General features: G+C 35.2%; 1 long non-coding RNA gene across 1 annotated transcript in view; it reads left to right on the top strand.

Annotated features, from left to right (window-relative positions):
- The window catches only part of LOC139966041 (uncharacterized), a 39,648-nt gene extending 16,340 nt beyond the window's left edge, over positions 1–23,308 (top strand). Inside the window, exons 2-4 of the long non-coding RNA XR_011792423.1 lie at positions 587–766; positions 16,486–16,617; positions 21,474–23,308. This is a non-coding gene — a long non-coding RNA (uncharacterized lncRNA). The remainder of the gene's footprint in view (positions 1–586; positions 767–16,485; positions 16,618–21,473) is intronic.
- The last annotated feature ends 1,531 nt before the right edge of the window (positions 23,309–24,839 follow it).

The raw sequence follows: 24,839 nt of genomic DNA, 5'->3' as shown, positions 1-24,839 counted from the left end.
CAAAATATCAAGGGTATTTATGAGAATAAGCTTGTGTTTAGAGTTAAAGACAACATTTAACATCTAACTATGCCTCAGAATGCACCATGTGACGTCTAAACATTTTACTTTGACTCAACACTCCCGCCCCCAACACCCCACCCCAACACCCCTCAACACCCCCTCAACAACCCAACACCCCCTCCTCTCCTTCGCGCGAAGTCTAGGTTGTAATTTCATTATGATTCTATTTAGTGTGACATCTCCTGACAAGCACGGTGTGAAATAGGTCACAATTGATGTCACCTTCATAGTTTTCCATGAAGCTTATTCGGTCATCTCCACCTGTTAAAATAAATAAACAACTCTATTTAAAGAACAGTTCTGTTTGTCAGTAATAGATAGTCTTTCTGAGCTATAAACCTGATGAAATATTCTGTGGGTTTTGCTGTTAAATTCCTTCTGTTTATTTTCAATACTCTCTTTTTTTTCTAAATTTCTCTTTTGAACGTATTTACTGCTGAGCATTATATCACAATACTGAATACGTTATTATAAAATGTGGCATGATTGAGTCAAATGAGCAATAATTTCATTTGTTTCTTAGAATGACGCCTGCAAGGATCGTGGCCTTCCTTTGTTTTCTCGTGGTGCTTTTTTCGTGTATGGTATCAGCGGCGAGGCAGAGGGGAAGGGGCAATGGTTGTCCGCCAACAGTAGGGTGTGACGGCAGAACAGACAGCATCCGATGGGGGAAAAGGTCACCCACCACGATAGACGATATAAGGTAAAAACAAACAACCATTTTCAAATGGAAGTTTTTCTTCATAAAAATTCATCACAGAACAAAAGAAGCAACGTAGAATGTAAGAATAATAAGATAAGGTCTAACAGGTAAAATAAAAGTGATAGCGATCCATATGTTTGATCTTTCTTAGGATTGGATGTGCACTGCATATATGAGCTAGCAGTTAATGTCTTTGCGTTGCACAAATTAAATGTAACGACAGATTTGTAACGCAATGTTATTGCCTTTTTTTTAAAATGAAAACTCTTATTGAATGTTAAACTTGCATTATAGACGTCTGAGCTTTAGGCCATCCTCATATAGTGATGAGAAATTGTTCGCAACATAAGTTGACGGCTTCAGGTTTAATTAATTATTAGAAACTTGATCCACTATGCTTTTTAGTATTCGTTTAAAGTTAAACGGATTCAGGCGTGCATGTGCATGCATCTAGACAAACCGCCACACGCATGCACATATATGGTATGCAAACACATAAACGTGTGCTTAGTTACACATTGAATGTGTTCTAAGATGTCGTCGTATGATGCGATCCAAACATGTGAAAATACACAGAAGAAACAACAGTAATATTAAGTGTAACAAATATATGTAATCACAAACAAAGTAAACAAGAAAGAAAGGTGAAATATCCTTCTTGATAGAGTTCAGTTCCAAGTTATTCCAACGTGCATGTCATGTATTGGTTTATTTTGTCATGGATCAGTACAAATAACCTCCATCTTAAACTGAATGATCACCTCAGCCACGGAATACTCTGGATTGTTAATTTAAGATATAGGCATTTCACAATGGATCAATAAAACTTTTGAATAACTTGAAAAGCTTTCATTTTAAAAGACCAGACTGACTAACGAGTAAGAGAATCCTAACACGCAATCAATGAATGTTGTTATCATGTATTTTATAGACTTGACGAGAGGGGGTAAGAGTGAGCTACGCGGCCCCGGGATGTGCGGTCAATAGGGCACCTGGAGAATTTGGAGGGCTTTCCGGGAAAATGTGGTATAAAGAATAGTGTGTTCTCATTTCCACAATATAGTTAGGAAACATTAAGTGTGCAAAAGGGGGACCCGGTGATAAACCTATCCCAGGACCAGACCAGACTCTCGACTCGTCTGGCACTACGCTGTACTCATTAAGATATTAACAGCTATATCTTATACTGAGACATTACTTGCTTATGAATTTTGATCATTCTATAGGACTTGTAATATCAACTTATTTATCACTGCGATGCTAATGTCAGCAAACTATGCTAACACATTTCGTTATAACTCATTGTACCTAATTCTTGCCAAACCTGGTCATTACTCAATTTAAGCTTCCCGATCGTGTCGTGCCTGTTCGCTGCATGTGGCTGGTTGGGTGTTTCATTGCTGGCCATCCGTGCCTGTTCGCTGCATGTGGCTGGTTGGGGTGTTTCATTGCTGGCCATCCGTGCCTGTTCGCTGCATGTGGCTGGTTGGGGTGTTTCATTGCTGGCCATCCGTGCCTGTTCGCTGCATGTGGCTGGTTGGGGTGTTTCATTGCTGGCCATCCGTGCCTGTTCGCTGCATGTGGCTGGTTGGGGTGTTTCATTGCTGGCCATCCGTGCCTGTTCGCTGCATGTGGCTGGTTGGGGTGTTTCATTGCTGGCCATCCGTGCCTGTTCGCTGCATGTGGCTGGTTGGGGTGTTTCATTGCTGGCCATCCGTGCCTGTTCGCTGCATGTGGCTGGTTGGGGTGTTTCATTGCTGGCCATCCGTGCCTGTTCGCTGCATGTGGCTGGTTGGGGTGTTTCATTGCTGGCCATCCGTGCCTGTTCGCTGCATGTGGCTGGTTGGGGTGTTTCATTGCTGGCCATCCGTGCCTGTTCGCTGCATGTGGCTGGTTGGGGTGTTTCATTGCTGGCCATCCGTGCCTGTTCGCTGCATGTGGCTGGTTGGGGTGTTTCATTGCTGGCCATCCGTGCCTGTTCGCTGCATGTGGCTGGTTGGGGTGTTTCATTGCTGGCCATCCGTGCCTGTTCGCTGCATGTGGCTGGTTGGGGTGTTTCATTGCTGGCCATCCGTGCCTGTTCGCTGCATGTGGCTGGTTGGGGTGTTTCATTGCTGGCCATCCGTGCCTGTTCGCTGCATGTGGCTGGTTGGGGTGTTTCATTGCTGGCCATCCGTGCCTGTTCGCTGCATGTGGCTGGTTGGGGTGTTTCATTGCTGGCCATCCGTGCCTGTTCGCTGCATGTGGCTGGTTGGGGTGTTTCATTGCTGGCCATCCGTGCCTGTTCGCTGCATGTGGCTGGTTGGGGTGTTTCATTGCTGGCCATCCGTGCCTGTTCGCTGCATGTGGCTGGTTGGGGTGTTTCATTGCTGGCCATCCGTGCCTGTTCGCTGCATGTGGCTGGTTGGGGTGTTTCATTGCTGGCCATCCGTGCCTGTTCGCTGCATGTGGCTGGTTGGGGTGTTTCATTGCTGGCCATCCGGACAGTATCATATTCTGAAAGATAAATTGTATTTGTTAGTCTATTTATATCAAGGAAGGATCATCGTGTTATATTTCTGTATCTATAGTGTGAGATTCTCTTCTGTAACATCATCAATAACATAGACCAGTGGTTCTGTCGAATATTGCCCTGGAAACCTGCTTATCTATTTTTGCATGAGTTACTTTAATCAATAGACCATACTTACAAGCTATTTATTTCATTTACAAAACACACGATGTCTTTCTACAGAATAATTATATTCTACATTTGTTATCATACAGTGGTTAGTTTCATACTTCATTTATTATTCGCAGTTGAAGATGAGATTAGGTTCTCACTGAATATTTAGAAAGCCTTCCATCTCACATGTCATAGTTGTTGGGAACATTGTCATATTTTACCTCACACTTAATTCACTCGTTAGTCTAGCAATATTCTGGGACTGTTATACTTTCTTTCAAAATGGTCTAGGCAGTTAATCACGTAACGCATTGATCCATGAATATAAGGAGGCTAGAGTTGTATACCTCTGCTATACAGCATGTAGTGTGCATGGTAGGTGTTTAGCCTATAGGTAACTCAGTCATGTCACAGTGTGGTAGGACCGCATGTAGTGTGGTAGGTTAATCTAAGTTTGGCCTCTGAAAAATTAATGTCCAGGTTTGTTTGTAGAATCAATCAACATTCATGATGAAGTTAATACAAAAAACTAAGAATGTTATTCCCGTAAGCACGAGTATATGATTACCACGGGAATTACACTGCAACCACGCGCATAATTTGAACAACACTCCCTGATTAAAATCACATCCATGGAGAGGTTGCGTGTAAAACAGTTAGATTAAAAAGCACCCCACATTACTTTTATTACTATATCAAAAACGCTCCATTGAAACCAGAACATAAAAATCGCTGCAAAAAAAATTGTCAGTGAATTACTATAGTTAATATAAATATAACCAGCTCCGTTGATTTTTTTTTATAAACTTGCGATAAACCTTGTTTTTGTAAAGCCAAAACCTGACTCTCCTGCAAATTACACGTTAAATGATCACAGCTGGTGGTCTATTCATGAAATAATATTTGACCATTAGACCAGTTTTGTCCCTATCCGAATTATAATTAATCAAGTCAAAAAAGACCGCACGGTTTTTGATGAAGCTAAATTGTTTTATAATTATTGATTATATCCAATTAAGTTATTATTATCAATCATATTTTCAATCCAAAGGACCACCGAATGTTTTTTTTTTTTCAACTTGCCGCTATTGTTGAAAAAACTAAGAGGGTTATCCAGCGAGTACTGTTTATACAATGAAATAAAGATATAGAATTCAAACACTCCTGCATTAAGTATTATATATATATTGTCAACTATGCTAGTATCGTCACCTGTCTCTTCACCAAGCACCAAGGAACACCATCTCTAGGCAATGACTTCTAACGATAATATCCTAAAACCATGAAACATAGGTGTCCTTTAAACTGTAGTACCCCTTCTATAGGTCACATATCGATTACATCATCGACATAATTAGCAATTAAAATCCAATACGAATAACCTAAAATACCTCGTTATGGAAATTTAATAAAAGGAAAAGTTCGGCTTGCATTTAAGAACCTATCGACGTCGTTAAAAATACAATAAAATGAACGTTGAAAGTGTTATTGCCTGATATCAGTTTGCAACCTGTTGTTTTTATTGCATGATCTTAATTTTTAAATTGTGTTTCATCTTGTATTGCAACACTTTCTCCCAATCTTTTGGCTCTAAAATTGACTGTAATGGCTTTATAGTGTGTCTTCTAAATGTCAATGACAGACTTCTACATCTTGTCAAATCTATTTGCATCTTTGCTAATTTTTTCTTTGCCTGAAGGGAATCATGTATGTGAATTACAATATACTGAACAGCCAGAAGTCTGCTAGTCATTCCCAAAAGACGATATTAATCTACTGAGCTGATTTTTATCTCATAAACTAACTTATTTAAGTCATCACTATATGATACCGTTTAATTCATTACAAACAAATCTTTAAATGACATTTTATTATAGGGCTTTCCTCTTTGCCTGGAATGGCCGCCATAGGATAAGTATATATATATATATATATATATATATATATATCTCTGTTCAAAGTGTCTCTTTCGAGATCCGGCTTTAGGAATCACAAATGATTTTCGAGTTGGATAGCATCATGTTTGATCTCTAGAGTAGGGCAAAATATGTCACCAAAAACAGAACTAGTATTGTTCGATATAGGTGACAAACGCCTACAGTGGAATTACGATCTTCCTTACCGGTTTCGAACCTCTGGACATACAATCAGCGTCCATAGCCTAGTGGTTAGGGTGTCCGCGTACAGAGCGGGAGGCCCGTGGTTCGAATCCCGGTGGAGGCTGAAAGTTTTTTCACTGTTCTTGATTTTCCAACTCATTACGATTTTCATATATATATATATATATATATATATATATATATATATATATATATATATATATATATATATATATATATATATATATATATATATATAAACCGCAACGGAAGGGCTTATATACCTATCGTTTGTATCATATATAACACAAGCGTCTTCATGAGTGCAACTGCGCGTGCGTAAAGTCTAAAAGTGAATCCCATAGGCTACCGTACCTAGCGATAAAAGTAATGATAAAATCCTTCCCAGTTCATAAAAACGAGAGTAAATACATTTTTGGATTTACCTCCTTATAGATAAGAATTCGTTGATTAGGTTAAGCAACTAAATCTTGGCCTCCCTTTACTGGTTTCAGACTTATGCGCATATAATCAATTTCTACAGACCGCATATAGAGCGGGGTGCGGGTTCGAATCCTGGTGGCTGGAATTAATTTCTATATATTTGTGATCTGAAACATTAAACATAAAAGACAATGTATTGAATTTGTTTGTAATACATTCTACGTCACGTTGTATTGTTTTGTTTAAACACAGAGCACTATTTTCTCAAACGAATACATCAAGAGCTTCCATATAGACGTCCAAGGCCTAATATAGATAGTAAAGTTGTGACGTACAAGGCTTGTTATTAGAAGAATAATTTTGTTGGCTCACTTAAAAATAATGAAAAATTGGTTTCTTCTAACCTTGGAAACCACCAAGTTTATTTTTTTCAAACAGAGAACTGTTTCATAGGGAGAAACGTTACATATAAATTGGCGTGAATAGTGATTAAAACTCCCAAAAACATGGCGGCTTTTGAAGTTAAGTGTGGCTAGCGGCAACATTGTGTAGTATTTAATATATTTTCTTCTCTTGCAAACCTGATGTCACGATCTTCATATCATCTTCTTTAGAGGTGAATGACTGAAAGTCAAAAAGCGTTCTAAGGTAAATAATCAGGTTAGAAACAGTCCGTTCTCTTAGGTTTAGTGTTATTATGTTTGTCCAAACCAAACATTACTGTTACTAAAATATAATGAAATAGTTTTATAACATTAAAGACATCACTCTCTCGCAGTTGCGTCCTACATCATTACCTATAACAAGCTACATGATCAAGAAGAATAAATCCTTTTATCGATCAAGACGATAAAGATAAATTATAATTTCGCAATATGACACTTCAATTATCAACCATGCATGATTGAATCAAAATTATCACAGAGCATGCAGTATTACAAAGACAATGTTAATGGATGACATTCATACATATTATTCACAATAACAGACAAGTATCGAAAACGTACCGTACATCTCATAGCCTGACCTTATATCCATTCATCCATGTACAGTTTTATTTATATTTAAAAAAGCACTTCTTAAACTAACATTCAATTAAAAGCTTAGGCCTATAGCAACATTCGAGAAGATTTACCTAATGTTAAGTTCTTATCCAATTATTCTTCTTTGTCGCTAAAATATGTGATGAAAGCACTGTGTCTGCACCAAGTCTACTTTAATATCACGTAAGTTATTGTTCAGTTTAAAGAATATTTAATAACACCCACAGAGACAGACAGACACACTCACACACATATATATATATAAATATATATATATATCATATATATATAAATATATGTGTGATATATATATTTATATGATATATATTATAGTCACTAATATTTATGTATCAATGATTTATGTTAACTTACTCCTACTGACTTTATAAAGGTTTACGAGAGGTACGAACTTGAACATTCGGGGTATATCAACCTGACTTACTGATAATAACATGAATTTCATAGCTAATTATGGACTCATCAAGTTAGCAAGAAGCATTTCCGTAAAGTTTAGTAGTTAATCGATAAACTTAAAAAAGTTAACTAGATTAAACTGTCTGTGGACTGCCATTTGACCAAACTACGACAATATACCGACACCTTTTTGATTTTCAAACCTCGAACGGATATGTATTCAACCATGATATCCACATTTGTGGAAGTATTCAATTTTGCAACGGACATTTTGCGATATTCTTTAAAATTAACTATCCATCCTTCCCCCTCCTCTATTATAAACCTGACCAATAAATCATTACCTGAAACTGCCTTCGTACCCCATGGAAACCTGCACACCTGCTGCCATATAACTTACCTTAACATGGCAAATATAAAAAGCGTGAGCAAAATAATGGAAATAACAGCGCTTCTGGTTTTATACGCATGACTTTTACCTCTTAATTGGGCTCTTAAAATCTTCAAATTACATCCTTTAGGCTCCGTATTTTAGTGTACGGTGACTAAGAACTTGGCGATGGTAGAAGAAATTTAACCGATTTAGTTAAGCTTTTAGTCACAAACAACAAACATGTTGGTGTCACGAAACTATATTGTCAGCATAGGATAGCAGTCTCATAAAGCTGTAGTTTTAACAACCAAATTCTTGAAAAACATCAAGAATGTTTGAAGTCGGTCAAACAAGCTCCTTGTTGTTGTGGATTAGTCGTAATTGACCTTAAAGAGGACGACATTTAGAGGCGCTGCCTGCATTTTGTTCTTTATTTAAATTTCGAAGAATGCAACGCTTTAAAAAATAAATATAGGATAAACGCTAAACGAAATATATAAGTAGAATTATATTTTTCATAAGTTTCTACAGTTTTGTAATGCTTATTAAAATAGAGTTATTGCAAATTGTCTTTAAGATTTTTCCATCAGCCTTTATAGTGAATTAATTCCACTAACTGATTGATCAAAGCGAGCACTTCCATACTTCTGTGATGTTATCTCACATTGCAATTAAATGGAGATAAATAGGTCACTCTTTATTTTTGTCACAAATCTAGATTCGAAACTATAATATTAAGTGCCGTGTCAACAAAGCAACACTGACCTCATCGAAAGCAAGAATTGTCTGTTTTCATTAGATTTGAAATACACGATACAAGTGATAATTCTAAGATAGAATATTAGTTAATATTAAAACAAAATGGGTCAAGTTGAAAAACAAGAAGCAAAGTAATAATTGCTTTTGTCTTCAATTGCAATCGGATATCCTCCGTAATGCATTCACTTTAGGCTTGATTTATGGTGACTGCTGACCAATAAACTCTTCTGGTCAGAAGTAAATGTATAGTCACAGTTTTATTACGCCAGCAGGTAAAACGCTGCAACAAATTGCGTGGATACAAATAGAAAGGTCAAATTATTATATAGTTAATGAAACTACAACCGATAATTTGAGTACACCATATAATCGTAATGGAATTTAATGGAATATATATATATATAAACTCCATATATGTCTCATTTATTACATTGTGTACATATTACTGTGTGCGTCTGACAAAGTTGAAATCCACAGTGACGCTTGACTCAGAACCTTAACTCATCACAAAACGTTTGTCATCGCCGTATGCATTTTGCAAACATTATTTCTCTATGTATATCAAATTAGTAATTATTTCCTTCCTATTTCTTCACCTTTACGTCTTAAGATCGATTTTCTTGGAGATATTTTCCGAATTTAACATCGCTATTATGTTAGTTGTCCTTGTGAAGGCGCTTTGCGTATGTGTCACAAGTTGTTTAACCGATGAGAACTAATAGCCGATATACAACGAACAAGAATTATACACAAAGAGCTAGCTAGTGAAATTGAATTAAACTTGCCTTGGGACGATGAGTAAAATTTTCGTCACGTGATTATTCATACCACAGTCACGTGTATGACGTAACGGCTCATTAGCAGCTTAACCTAATACGTATTGTTGTACACATTAAGACATGTTTTTATACGTTGCTGTTAACAACATACTATTTGCATTTCGAAATGGTCTGTTAAATATCAATCATATTTTTACTATGGTTGTATAAAGCATGCAATGATTCTTGAAGCTTTATAAAGTCCAACCAGAATTTCTTCTCTTAGCACCTTCAGAAATGTCGCATTTTATTAGTATTACTGTTTATCCAATTGTGTTTTGTTTTATACTAAATTCCCATAAAAAGGTAGTTCGTTGATTTGAATATAGTAGCCTAAGCTTTTTTTTAAGAAGTATTTCTCAACTTTCTATTTTGCCTTGTAAACATATCATTCATAATATTATGGAAACTGTTTACGGTGACGAAATGTTGAGAAACCAATGATTGGAACTATTATTTATTTGTATATTAACCTTCTGTCAGTGAAAACATTTAAATCTAGATAAGTGTCTTAGTTATGTTGATCAATATTGGAATCTTCGTATTTGGAAGATTGCTCAGTATAGATGTTTGTATAAATTGTCGACCGAAGTCAGAAGGTATAGGTTTACCTGTGCTGTGCACCCGTTGTTACACAAACAACATAAAGCGTATCTCGTGGGTTCTACTTACGCGATAAAGATAGTCACGTGGTAGTTATATCTGCTTCAAAACGGTACTTTTTTTTAATAATAGATGCAAACGAGATTCAAGTTATTAAAACAATAAATGAAAACAATCCGGTATATGAACTGAATAGTTTAATCATAAGAGCATGTTTGTTGTACATATCATGTACTTACTTACCCTTGTACACAATTAGCCACTATACGTCAGTTCCTAAAGGGCTTCCCGGAATTTATCAAATGAATTATTTCAATCTTTCAAACTAACAATAGAACATGAATCACTAGTCAGTCACCACAGAACAATATCAAAGTAAGAATACTGCTACTTGTTTTTATCAAATTCTTTCTCAACATGAATAACAAAATGAAGGTGAAATTCATCTTGTAGAGTTTAAATAAAAATCGAGTACTTCCTAACTATCCGTAAAATTTCATCTTAACTTTTATTATAATATGAATTCAGGAAAATATCGTTCCCAGGAGACTACACGTCAGAGGGTAATATCGATTCACACGATTATCTCTCTTAGTATGAAACAGGTGAACAAGCACTCAAGGGTTAACTCTGTAAACCTGAGACTAGGTCTGAAGATTTAACCATAACAACTACATTGTATGTGACGTCATTCTGTTGCTGCTAGCAGGAACCCTAAAGCTGTGCTGAATCGAAGTATTAAAAAGTAATGAATTTTATATTAAGTCACAAACAAGCGCCCTGAAAAACACAGTGTTAGGGAATTGCCTCTTGTATAAAATTGAAATTGTAGTGAGTTGGAAAATCCAGAACATTGAAAAACTTCCAGCCCCCACCGGGATTCGAACCCGGGCCTCCCGCTTTATATGAGGACATCATATATATATATATATATATATATATATATATATATATATATATATATATATATATATAGCACAAAACGTAGAAGTTACGGAATTCCTAAGCCTAATAATTCATTGTCGATTAAACATTAGATTATATTTACTTGTATTCATTAAGTGACAAGGCTTAGGTCTATGTGATGCAACAACTGAGGATAGCCATCTGTTGTGTCACTAATATAATAAATTAACAATGCAAAGTATCTTTAGTTATGTGCAAGACTGCAAACAAAACCAGCATGCTTCAAATTTGGCGATACAATGACAAACAACTGAAATGCGACACTCCACGCGGTCCTCAGTCGAAATATTTTGGTTGCAATTTTCAGAACAACGTCTGAAAATGATATGGATGGTTGTCTTGATATTTAGGCAGAGGTTTCGCGTAATGAAACTCTCGGACCGTGGAGACTTGAGACTGATGATATTGACCAGCAATGCGCACATATTGTGTCCTGTTTACTGAACCACTGAGGTCACTTCATGAGTTTGAGCGTCATATTCCTGGAAGCCACTGCGGTGTTACGTCTATTGAGAGATATAAGTTATATCATATATAGAAGAAATAAACACAGAACATTGATAAGAAATTGATATAATCGTCTATACTTGTCTATATATCGATTCCTCATACATGAAGGATGATCTACAAACACAGTTTCATGCAGCAGCAGCAGCAGATAACATCACATAGTAACGTGCAATAAGACTCTTATCATCCGCTACACAAAAGCTGGTCTTTCGCCTTTATCAACTTCTAAATGGTTTCATCTACCCGGTGCCATCTTAAATAGACTAGAGTTTTTTAAAGCAAACAGATGAATAAAGCGGCGTTGTATGAAGCGTGATTCGCGAAACTGAACCTATACGGGTATAAGTGTGTGAAGGTGATCGAGAAACTGTTTCAATGTACTTTACAGAGATAATAAAGAAACGACTTGCAATGATCTGTTTCCTTGAAGAAGTTGTTAACTGCTCAATAATTAATGTTGTCTCCCTGACATTTCTTCATATGAGAAAGGTAATGTTCGAATGTAACTCCCTGTCCTCCATTATTAGATATGAATATGTAAACCATAATGAAGCTCATATTGATGAAACTTCAGGTGTCGCGGCTATAGTTATTTGATCAATTTCAACCAAACCTGTCTTGTGAAAGTGTGTCTCATAGGCTTGCATGCGTTCTTTGATGTGATTTGTTTGATTATCAACTGAATACCTCATCTTCTCTTAACCATAATCGCCAATAATACAGATAATGAACATTTCAAATTATACCTATAATAAACTGAAGGCAGTAAAATAACGAATTCCCTCGTTTCATTTAAGTGTGAATGTTTGAAACATTCATGCTCTGTAAGTATTATTTAAATTAATGTATTTCTGTCGGTAAATGCACATTTTGATATTACCCTTTTTAACAACTGCCTTACTTCCGTTACAATCCTTTTAAATGTCTTTTGACGTTTTACGATTATGTCGGTTTATGACGTTTGACGTTTTCAGCCTTGCATTGCCGCTGTTATCGTTAAAAGCGTTGCAGTATTACGTCATTCATACCATGAATTATGACTGATCACTTCATTTCCTGTCGATATCGTTGCGTTATCTTTGTACCATCTGTAACTCGCTCTTCTAATGGCTTATGTTTGTCATCAATTCGGCCCTAGTCTATAAGTCATACAGGAAGCAAAAAAAAGAAAAAAGAAAAAAACCAAAGGACATCATTGTCACTGTCATATAGCTGGTTATTGGATACAACACACATTTTGAAATTACACTGAGTCACAAAAATAATTGTTATCGTACACCAAAATATAGTTTGTAACAGTCCTGTACCAGTGGCGTAGCCAGAGGGGCAGGGGAAAGTGCCCCCACCCCCTCTCCTCACCCGAAACTTTAAATGGCTTACATTTTATAACACAAGCACGCATCTTATACACAAATCTAGTTATCATGATGGAAATTATCGAAACGAACTGTTCTCAGAGGGGATGGCCCGCCCCTTAGACCCAGATCGAACGTCAGCCAAAATTTGTGCCCCTGGTCCTAAACTTTGAATTGGTAACAGAGGGTAGAGCCTATATGATGTCATAAAAAGGCATATCAATACAAGCTTTAATTAAAACAATCCATGACTCCAATAGGAACGAAAATTTGGTTTTGCCTACTCGCACCACGATGTTTAACTACACGCCTGTCCTCTACAATGTTGGACTGTACGGTAATATATGAGCCAAACAAAAGTGGGTTGTTGTTCTCAATAGCAAACAAATATCAAAAACGTTGGATTTAATATCGTGGTTAGTTGTTTGTCTGCAGATCGCAGACTAACATTCTTCTTGCAACTCATTGGTAAGCAGAAAAACAGATATATCCTTCAATTTGTTGACTAGGTAAGAACAGTATTACGTCAAACTCCTCCATGGAGAATATTTATAGCGTAACTCTGTTCTTCTGTTTGTGTCCAATTTTGCGACTTTTTCAAAGTTTGCTGAATTATAGAGTGTCATTTTGAAAACATTTTAAAATTAAACCGTTACCTTAGAGTCCATATCACAATGAGACACATCAAACAGTTCATACAATCTTGGTAGTGACGTCAATTTGAATTACCAAGGGCTGTTATTAAGCGTGACAGACATTGGTGAAGATTCAGTGGGTATATCATCTGTTAAATGAAATTACTATGTGTAGCAAAGATATAATGTTTTCCAGTCACTCACTGACTGAATTCGTTCTTAGTATGAGATCTAACACAGGAACGGAAAGTCTTTTAAGAAACACATGTTCTCATTTTCATTATGTTTCTGTCATGCCAGTATACCAAGAGCAGCAAAACTTAGAATTTAGATGTCATTGTGTATCTTTTAATATTTTACATACCACTAATCATTTATTTCAATTAATAAATCAATTAATTTAATTCAATAAGATGACGTCAGTGGATGACTTATCCATATATGTCGCTGAATATATTTTATATTGTCTTACCATTAGCCTTGTAATGAGTCTCGGACTCCTAATCTAGCATAGTTGACTGTGCTCGCACCTCTCCCAGCGCATGAATTTGCTCTATAGTGCTGGTACTCGGTGGTGCATTTACAAGTCTAGTATATAAATGAAAGATTAAACGCATTCTTACTCGCAACAAGACGAATGTTAACGTTTGTGTTTTACTCATATATCACTACAAGTGTGCTTAAATTTCTCTAACCCTTACCCTAACCTTTTAGGGTTATTCAAATAAAGTATTTGGACATGCTTCGTAAGTAGCCTAACTATCATCAGTAGAGATGAACGAGCCTATATTCAATCTTCTTACATATCTTACCATATCTTACGAGATGCCACATTAAATAATTTATCGCAATATTTTTAATTATTGAAAATCCAATTATTACCATTAATTAAAACCCTATAATTACATAAAACTATACCGTTATTTTATTATACGACTGGTTTTTTCGAAATAAAGGACCATTTTTTATCGTAATTTCCTTATGTGTGATCGTTCTACTTTCAAGCATAAATAGAGCCCGAACTGAACTTATGTCAACAAGAAATATAAGTTAATATATATTAATATAACATTAACTTATTTCTAATACCATTGTATTTACTTTGGTGAGTTTAACCTCTGTTTTCAATCAGGCATGCAACATTAGTGTTACAATAACTAAAACCATTCTGTGATTATAGTCTTCATTTATAAACATCTTGGTTACCATGCTGTCATTGGCTTAACCACACAACCGTCTACTTATCCCGATCGCCTGATTGTTACAAGCAAACGTTTTACGGAACACAGACATTGGAATAGCATTACAAGGTTTGATCCGATACGTAGCCATATTTCTTCTGTCATCCTTTATGTTCTACATTGTTATACATCTCTTCACCTGTCGACATGGTATCCGTTTACGTGATGTCATCGCTGCATGGAACCTTCACTATAATATTACATTCGGATTATTGATGCTGGTTTATTATCTCGTAACCTCAGCTGGAGAGGCCGAGAGATAGCAGGGTTTAGAAACACGGAGGCATTGCGCAAACTCTTGCTGGTTCATCTGTAACGAGATTTTAATTTCATTAACGGTTCTGTTGTAATAATATTTGCAATGCTACTGGCACTGTATCACCAAGGTTTAAAGTTGATAAGGTTACTTCTATGTTGGTCTACCATAGATCTTAATCGATAATTTTCGATATTTGGATTAGTACACGTTATAGCGTTATTCTTGGCATTATTGTGTATACAACAATGTTATAAAGGTTGCGAATCAACCTCTATATATTTTTTGACATGTAATATATTTCTATGTTTCCCCTTCAAGTTTGCGAATACAAAATGATGCTAGTAAGTGTTTTGTAAGTTTTATGAACAGCAGCATGGACGAAACAGGCATATCATTACTATAAACAAATTAGCATTAATAAATAAATAAGCATTAATAAATATAAGCCTGTGTGGTATTCATTTACAACAATGGAAATGGACTAAACTATTTACAGTTCAAATAATAACAAAGCATTTCAAGCAATTGTGAAATGCATGTCACAATTAAAACTTCTTTCTTCGTTTTCGGTGTTAGAACGATAAACTTGCTAACGATTCTGCTGCTTGGTATTAAGATTGAGGAGTAACATATTAGAACAATAACGTAAAGAAAACCACTTTAATGAAGTGCGCGAGGAAGCTTAATGACGTTGGACTAGAGTGACCAGTATATCCCTTTCTAGCATATATGTGAGCTAAACTGATGAAGTTTAAATTTATTGCTATCTGAGTGCTTGCTAAGTACATGTTGTTATGAGCAGAAGCAGTGAAACTATTAATTTAGTCGGGTATATGTTGTTATGAGTAGAAGCAGTGAAACCATTGATATAGTTGGGTATATGTTGGGTATATGTAGAAGCAGTGAAACCATTGATGTAGTTAGGTATATGTTGTTATGAGTAGAAGCAGTGAAACCATTGATGTAGTTAGGTATATGTTGTTATGAGTAGAAGCAGTGAAACCATTGATATAGTTAGGTATATGTTGTTATGAGTAGAAGCAGTGAAACCATTGATATAGTTGGGTATATGTTGGGTATATGTAGAAGCAGTGAAACCATTGATGTAGTTAGGTATATGTTGTTATGAGTAGAAGCAGTGAAACCATTGATATAGTTGGGTGTATGTTGTTATGAGTAGAAGCAGGGAAACCATTGATATAGTTGGGTGTATATTGTAAACCATTGATTTAGTTTGGTATATGTAGACGCAGTGAAACCATAGTAATAGTTGGGTATATGCTACAATTAGCCTTCTATTCGTTTGATCGTTGGATGCGTTCTTTCGATGAGGTATTTATGGCCATTCGGAAACCTACCTTGAATGAACAAGAATCATGCTGTAAAGATAACTGTACTGAGGATTTAGTTGTGGAGGGTGCCGTAAATTTACGCCTTAGTAAACCTGTTTTCTACAAGGCGATCAATTAATTATTGGGAACAAAAACCAGTTTTAATATTTCTGTCTTCTTTTCTTTCCTTTCGCTCACTTGCAGAAACGCAGCAGAAATGCTCTTAAGGAGAAGAAGGCCATACTTGGAAAAAGAATACCCAGAAAACTTAGGAGGAACCAAGACTACATTTTTGTCTCTATATAACAGACTCAGGAGTAAAAATTACTATAGATAGTAAGTTAAACTTTATTCTTTCTCTCTAACAAATTTCATATGTGTTTTCGAATTATAGTAGAGCGATTCAATACAAAAGTATAAGAAGACGTTAGCCGACACAAATCATAGACAACTACTTTCACTCCACCTCCCTTCCATCCCTTCCACCCTTCCCTCCTTCCCCTCCCCTCCCCTCCCCTTCTCCCATCCCCTCCCTCCCCTCCCTCTATCCCTCCCTCCCCTCCCTCCATACCCACCCTCACCTCCCTGACGTTTCAATTCGGTATATTCTCACTATAGAAGTTCAACCAAGAACAATTTATAAGTTGAAGCTTTTGATACAAGTATTCTGCATGCCGGTTAAGCCTATATCGTACTCGTGTCTATACTCTATTCACCAAGTGAATAATACGCCACAGACCTCCCACACCCTTCACCCCCCCCCCACCCTCCCCACTGACTCTTCCTTTCCTCTGTTATCACTCATCCGCATTACGAGCATGGCGAACCTCTACCATGGCCATATGGCGATACATGGTTTTCTATACCTTCTTCAAGAATGAAGTAATGTTTAGTGTTGAAAGGTGGGAAAAGAGTATAACCGACAGAGTTTAAATATGACTGCCAGTCATACAAGATATGGCTGCAAGGAATCTGCAAAAACCTTAATTGAATCTAAATTATGTATATATTAATAAAAATAATTCTCAGTTCTTATATAGCGCAACTTACAATAAAGTCTCGCCGCGCTGTATTTAACCCTGGTCATTGGTAACTTGTCACACCTCGCAAGTCCCCATTTATACACCTGGGTTATATCATGTATGTTATATAATAGTATCCAAACAGACTAATTTTTCATGTTGGTTTTGCTACAAATTCCGCCTTTCAGAAAGAAAGAAATGAAGAACAGAAATTTTGAAAATTGAATAATTGTTAACATCATTTCCATATGAAAGTATTATATATTTAATAGGCATCTAATTTCCATTTGTTTGTAAAATGTATGTGTTATAATTTTGCATAATTTCTAACTTCATCAATCAAGATATTTTAACGGTTTTTCTTGTGAGTTGTAGCAACTGATTAGGTTTAGAGGAAGTGTAAACTTAGGTTTCTCAACAGTAACAATCAATTTGTGAAGCATTATTTCTGTCATGCTGTAAGAGAGAACAAAATAATAGTTCCATTCGTGGTATGGAACACAGTACACTAAATGCTCTATTTTACACGTGTAAATGAACAATACGCAAGCAGTTAAATGTAGGATATAACATGTTGTTTGGAATTAACGTATTTTTTTAATTAATTGAAAGTCGATAATCAAATGTGATATTAGTGGATGCAATACAGGACATTAAGAGACTTCGTCATAAAATATGGTGGATCTGCAGCATGTATATCATTGTTAATTACGAAGCCAAATTAGTAATACCAGAACAAAGGGGATACCGCAATTGTAACAATTAAACGTTAACAGTGTTTTGTACGTCCCCGTTACAGGCAAATCAAGAGCAGTTATTTCTTCTCGAAACTTCTTAAGTTCGTTGGAGAACAAAATATTTCGATAATTTTGAAACGTCTAAGATAGTGGTCATATATTCCAACAATTTTTGTCATGGATGGTGTAGTTTATTATCTTATCAAATAATGAACAGAACACAACCAAATATCAGACCGTAGAAAGTAATTTAATGAAATGGTCCAGGATTGGAACTCAACCGTTTCTTCTCTCATTTCTAACCCCAATCCCTAAAGTTAGTTTTCTTTCTAACTCTCCCCTATTGTTAACCCTTCTTAAAAGAATAAATTAATACTTTGCCTTGTTCTTATTTCTTTGAGATTTATGGCAGAATATTTTGCAATTAAATTAAGTTGTGTTCTGTGTGCGTTAACAAATAAGTTGTACCATCATTTCTCGTATAGTCAACAGCACTTACAAACATGCTTCTTTTGATTGATTTCAGGAATATTTATTTATAAGTAAATAAATTGTATCAAGGGAACCGTTAATACTTTTTGACATTTTCAAAATAAAATATGAGAAGAAGAAACGTGAATTTGAAGCCTATAGTGTTCTAGATTTCATGATATTGTGTGCTTACTAGGTTTATAAGATTGTTATAACCAACACCCCTGCAGGCTAATTTATATCTAATATCGTTTGACGTCATTCTTTAGATGGCATAAAGGTTGGTTTGATTGAAGCAGTCAGGCTTATCATGACACCCCCCCCCCCCCTCTCTCTCTCTCTCTCTATTGTTGCTTGATTTGTACTGCCTAAATCCTTCTTACCAGCTTTCTCCCTGCATGGCTCTTTCCATTTATAGATCAAATTGTTTAAAGAATTCTGCTGTAATTTTGTTGACCCTGTCACGATCTCCAGGAAAAGTGTGTAATTCGCTATCCGAAAAAAAAAACTCAATTCTAGAGCATCAACGATTAAATAGTTTTTTATGAGAAAATTGATGCACGTCCGTCGGTCCGGAAAAATGGGACAGTTTTTCCTTATTTTAGCTGACAGATTGCAGTAAAATATCTTTAGATTCTTTCGATTATTTTCGAGATTCAATTTGTGATATTACTTGGAATGTCAATCAGACTTAGTCGAGTGTGTTTGAGAACAATTACGGGTGATTAAATGTAGGATGACGAGCGATATGTGGTGTAAAGTGAGGAATATTGCATTATGCTACGTCAAGTTATAGCAGACTGAGTCATTAACTGTAACATGCATAGGTTCTATATATCCGCTGGTGAAAAGAGAGGAATATTGCATTATACTACGTCAAGATTAACAGACTGAGTCATTAAACTGTAACATGCATAGGTTCTATATATCCGCTGCAAACATTTGCTACAAGGGACTGGGCGTTAAATGAAATGATTAAGTTTTAATTTTATTTTTGTTTTAATTAGAATTGAAGTAGATTAAATTCAGGAGGGAAGCTGGAATCTTTGAGGCTAGAATAAGGTGATCATAATCACGTAAAACTGTATGTATGAGGCCATTCTACAAACTTACTATAGTTACATGGTTGGATGGCTTTCCAACACTATAGCCATCAATGGAATTGTATGTTGTAATTTGAGGTTCCCTGCTGTTATTTTTGTATCCACGCAGCTCTTATCAAGGACGTGATTATTCATGGGAGATGATCAATAAGACAACGTTTCCTTGTAATAAATACTTGTTTTGCTTTCAAAACAAGACCAGCATGAGATATTAGCAATATGAGTCTACAGATGTCGTTGAGATGTTCAGTTTTCATAATCATTATTTACAATACTATTGATGTAGTACAGTGCTATTTCTTCGCCTCTCAGTTATTAAGTATTATATCTTTGAATATGGTTATAATGACTGTATTAATTGCAGCATCGCACCGGTATATATTGAAGAGAGTTATATAGTAACCATGCGAATCGAAATATATCTTTTGAAGATATTTATACGTGAAATGAAGTATCTTATCTTTTGTTTTTAGTAATTATAGTGCCTTATTTGAAGTATCGTCCGTACGTATAATGATATAGTAATAGTAAATGTTTTAATGTATATTATTGAATAGCTTTAGTCAGATACTTGATAAAGCTTTTCTATCATATAACAGATTTGTAAAATGAAAGCAGTTACCGTTTAATGGAAACGATGCACATATTGAAAGTAATATCATAGTAATACTAACAATAAATATGTTTGTGTCTAGATCGCTATAATAATTATTTTAGATTATCCATATTTAGGAACATTTCTTTTATTATTTTCACTTCCTCCAAGTATCTAAAGATACAAATCATCATTCATTTGAAGACAATCGACTTAATGACAAAACCGTCTATGTGTGTTACACCTTCCGTGGTATTCTTTTTGACTTAACGTAATTTAAATACCACGTGTTGTTCTTGTCAACAGGAACAAGTCTTGAACGCTAATGGAAACATTTTTCGGAAATATCCCACACGGGATGTTATTTAATACGTAGGAATAGTCTCTGCAAAAACACATCTTTCAATTAGGCCAAGTAACAGAGAGACTTGAATGCAATAAGCATAACTTAATACGTTTATTCTTACACACGTGGGAGTCGTCCTGCATCGCTGCCGGTTAGTAAAGTGGATATCATTTCTTCAGAAAGCTTAGAAATCTTCTGCTAATGTGTAATTGTAGACTAATATTCGGGGGTAGACAGCACGTTGCCTTCAACTTACAAATACATTCAGCTATTATCCAGAATTCTACTTCCTCGTAAAGTTATTGAACTAAAAGTGAAAGAGAGTAGGCTAGTTGAATTTCTCGAACGACGTAAATATATGAAACAAATGTTCCATAATATGTGCTTATGCGTTCTTCATTTGTAATCATTAATTTGTTAATGTTTTCTTTAAGCATTACTGTTGCTATTTGTTGAATGAAGGTCTTATCATGGACATAGGTTTACCCTGTAAGCGAAATACGTTTGCACACATTTTCATCTTTCATGGCTTGAAATTATTCTTTGCCTAATGATATTACTTCCTGCACATTCAGTATTTCATATATCCATATCTGATTATCGATGGACCAAGACCCTTTGACAGCCAGCTTAATATTGATCTATGTTTCACTGATATGTACTGCAGTAATATGATTCTTTCTCCCAAAGCATCGCATTTATTGGTATAAGTTTTGTAGATCTAAATCATGTAATAATACAATTTTGAATTTAGAAACGAGGCTTCAATTATGCCATTTAGCTTGCATTTTTGTGTCTGTTTAATGTATCTATAGATGATTAAGAATATAGTGTCTTTCGTTTGTTTGTTAATATGTTACCTGGCGACTCTTCGTTTCGAACTAATGTTTATGACGGTTTTTCTTCGCTCTCATTTAGAAACCCCAAGACTTTACTATCTGGCAACAAAAGTTAACAGTTCGTCCACTCAGTGAAGTTCTATCTCAGATGGATCCCCAGCGCGGAGTACCAGGGAATCATGAATCAGAAAATGGGGAAAATTCCACACAGGCATCGGACGGGAAACTATTTTGATTTTGACGGCCGTTTCTGCTCACACGTACCGGACGACGAAAGATTCAGATTTAAATTTTCTAGTCAAAGCGATATTAACATTGGTTTCCAAACATTAAAATAATTTTAAAGGAACTGAAGCCATTTAAATAATTTTGAGGTATGGCAAACTTTACAACAATTATCCTTAATAGTTTATTTGATCCCCAGCGCTATTAAAAATTTGGGGATGCACCGATTAAAGTATTCATATATTTACGGGGTAAATATGGCTAAGTTATACTGTGCAAGCACTAACGGAAACTGTCAAAGCTTTTGAAATGTTTTGAAATTATATGTTAGCAGCTAAAAACTCTCGTAATATCTTATTTCTCAAATTGATAAGTTGCAAACAGTCTGTATAACCAAAAGGTGGAAGTAGCCTATGTACTTGATAATCATCGACATCACTGATGGACACGGAATTGATCGTAGTCTAATAAATTCATTTCGGATAAAGGTTAGTCATTTCCGATTATCACATCTACAAAGTCAAAAGTTGCAAAGCATATTAATAGCAGGAAATGGGAACTATTACAGACATGGAATTAACGTTGTCCGATATTTCCTTAAGCTCTAGATTTACTCCTCTTGTGTTTTGCAGGAAATTGTAATGGAAGTTAAATGTCCTCTTTCATGACAAGACGTTGCTTGATTGGGGCGTATGTCTTAGTTACATTTATAGCTTAATTCTGCCTTAACAGATTTTTGCTTTGTTGAATTGGATGGTTATTGACGATGGAAAACGAGTGCTTTCTCGGTATGCCGCCGTGAGGTATATTGACCGAACTTAATGCGTTCAGAAAACTTGTCAGCTTTAATTTGTTTACAAAAAGCTGGCAGTAGTTATTAAATTACTTTCAAGTTAGTTGATGTTATAAGTAGGACGCAGTCAACTTTTTATGAATACCTGGTGTTTAGGGGTAACATCATTCTGATTGTGATGGGACGAGTAAGGATGGATAAATTAATTTATCATTCTATCAAGAAAATGTTTCAATTCAGAAGGGTATCCTTTATTCTCTGTTCTGTTCACATAGGTGGAATTTGGGAATATAAAAGCCAGAAAATGTTAAGCAATTATCCATGTGCTGATCGAGATCAAATGTGTGACAGGTACAAAAGTTTAGATTACCCTAAGTGCGTAAGCAGGAAGGTATAAATTTAAAGAATTCAAGGAATGCGAGTCTTAGTTAGAGTGAGGGGACAAGTAACGGCATATGTCATCTGCATCAATAAGAATATCTCGATAATGATAGCTGTATCATACCACTCGCCCACCCGCCCACCTCTCTCTGTCTCCCTCTTCAGGTCTACCAACATGTTCAATTTGTATTATAGCGCCCACCCGCCCGCCCGCCCACCCGCCCACCCGCCCGCCCACCCGCCCACCCGCCCACATTCATTTCGTTTTATTTACAGTTGTTACCAAAATATTCACAACCGATTGTGCAATCTTTTCGCGACATCAAATGTACACTTCAGTATGAAATGTTTTACATTTTAAGGCTTCACTTTGTCACATTACATTTAGTTTGTGACGCCATATGTATATATGTAAGCATGGAAATGTTAAGATGTATTCAAAGATCTGTTCGGAGTGGTGCCTGGTGAACAATGGTGAGAATATATATATATATATATATATATATATATATATATATATATATAAATATATATATATATATAAATATATATATATATATATATATATATATATATATATATATATATATATATATATATATGATACCACAGCTGTTCTTCAAATGAGTCTTATAAATCCCCCCAAAAGTTGAATGTCCCATAAATATTGATGTTCGATTTCCCATGTTCGTGGAAGAAGAGTATGTATATACTATTCCGTGATTTGCAAGTTCTTTCAATACAAATACAAGAATGCTTTAAATTTCATCACGTATTATTTCTTTATTCTTATAAATTGCATATTTAAGTTCATTCTTTAGCATTCTCATAAATTACCATTCTATATGTAGCTAATTAAATTTTAATAGTATATTATTAAAAATAACGACAAGACTCGATAATGCAATCTGATTCTTAGAGGTATGAAGTTGAATTCCACATATAAACCTGATTCTTAGAGATATGTAGTTGAATTCCACATATTAATCTGATTCATATAGATATGTAGTTGAATTCCATATATTAATATATTTCTTAGAGATATGTAGTTGAACTACACACATTAATCTGATTCATAGAGATATGTAGTTGAAATCCACGCATTAATATGATTCTTAGAGATATGTAGTTGAACTTTACATATTATTCTGATCCTTAGAGATATGTATATGAATTCCACATATTAATCTGATTCATATAGATATATAGTTGAATTCCACATATTAATATATTTCTTAGAGATATGTAGTTGAATTCCACATATTAATCTGATTCTTAGAGATATGTAGTTGAATTCCACATATTAATCTGATTCTTAGAGATACGTAGTTGAATTCCACATATTAATCTGATTCATATAGATATGTAGTTGAATTTCACATATTAACCTGATTCTAAGAGATATGTAGTTGAATTCCACATATTAATCTGATTCTTAGAGATATGTATTTGAATTCCACATATTAATCTGATTCATATAGATATGTAGTTGAATTCCACATATTAATCTGATTCATATAGATATGTAGTTGAACTCCACATATTAATATATTTCTTAGAGATATGTAGTTGAACTACACACATTAATCTGATTCATAGAGATATGTAGTTGAAATCCACACATTAATCTGATTCTTAGAGATATGTAGTTGAATTCCACATATTATTCTGATCCTTAGAGATATGTATTTGAATTCCACATATTTATCTGATTCATATAGATATGTAGTTGAATTCCACATATTAATCTGATTAAAACATTAACTTGCTTGAGGTGATATTTCAAAGTGCTGTAATACGTTCGTTCACTGACCAATACCTTTACATGAATATGTCATTTACTTCGTGTATATACTGTGGTTCTATTTTTAACTGTAAATGTAGTGCTCCGTATAACGGCGAATTGATTATTGCCAGACAGATGCTTTGAGGAAGTTTATTGCATGATTTTACTAAACATGCAACAACTGCTACAGAAGTCAGAAACGTCCATTAAGCAAAATAAAAAATACGAAATAATGATATACACGAAGAAGTTACTTTTTC

The sequence above is a fragment of the Apostichopus japonicus genome, chromosome 4, assembly GCF_037975245.1.
Source record: "Apostichopus japonicus isolate 1M-3 chromosome 4, ASM3797524v1, whole genome shotgun sequence".
Classification (NCBI taxonomy): domain Eukaryota; kingdom Metazoa; phylum Echinodermata; class Holothuroidea; order Aspidochirotida; family Stichopodidae; genus Apostichopus; species Apostichopus japonicus.
The sequence above is the reverse complement of the archived record's forward strand: the minus strand, read 5'-3'. Positions and strand labels throughout refer to the sequence as shown.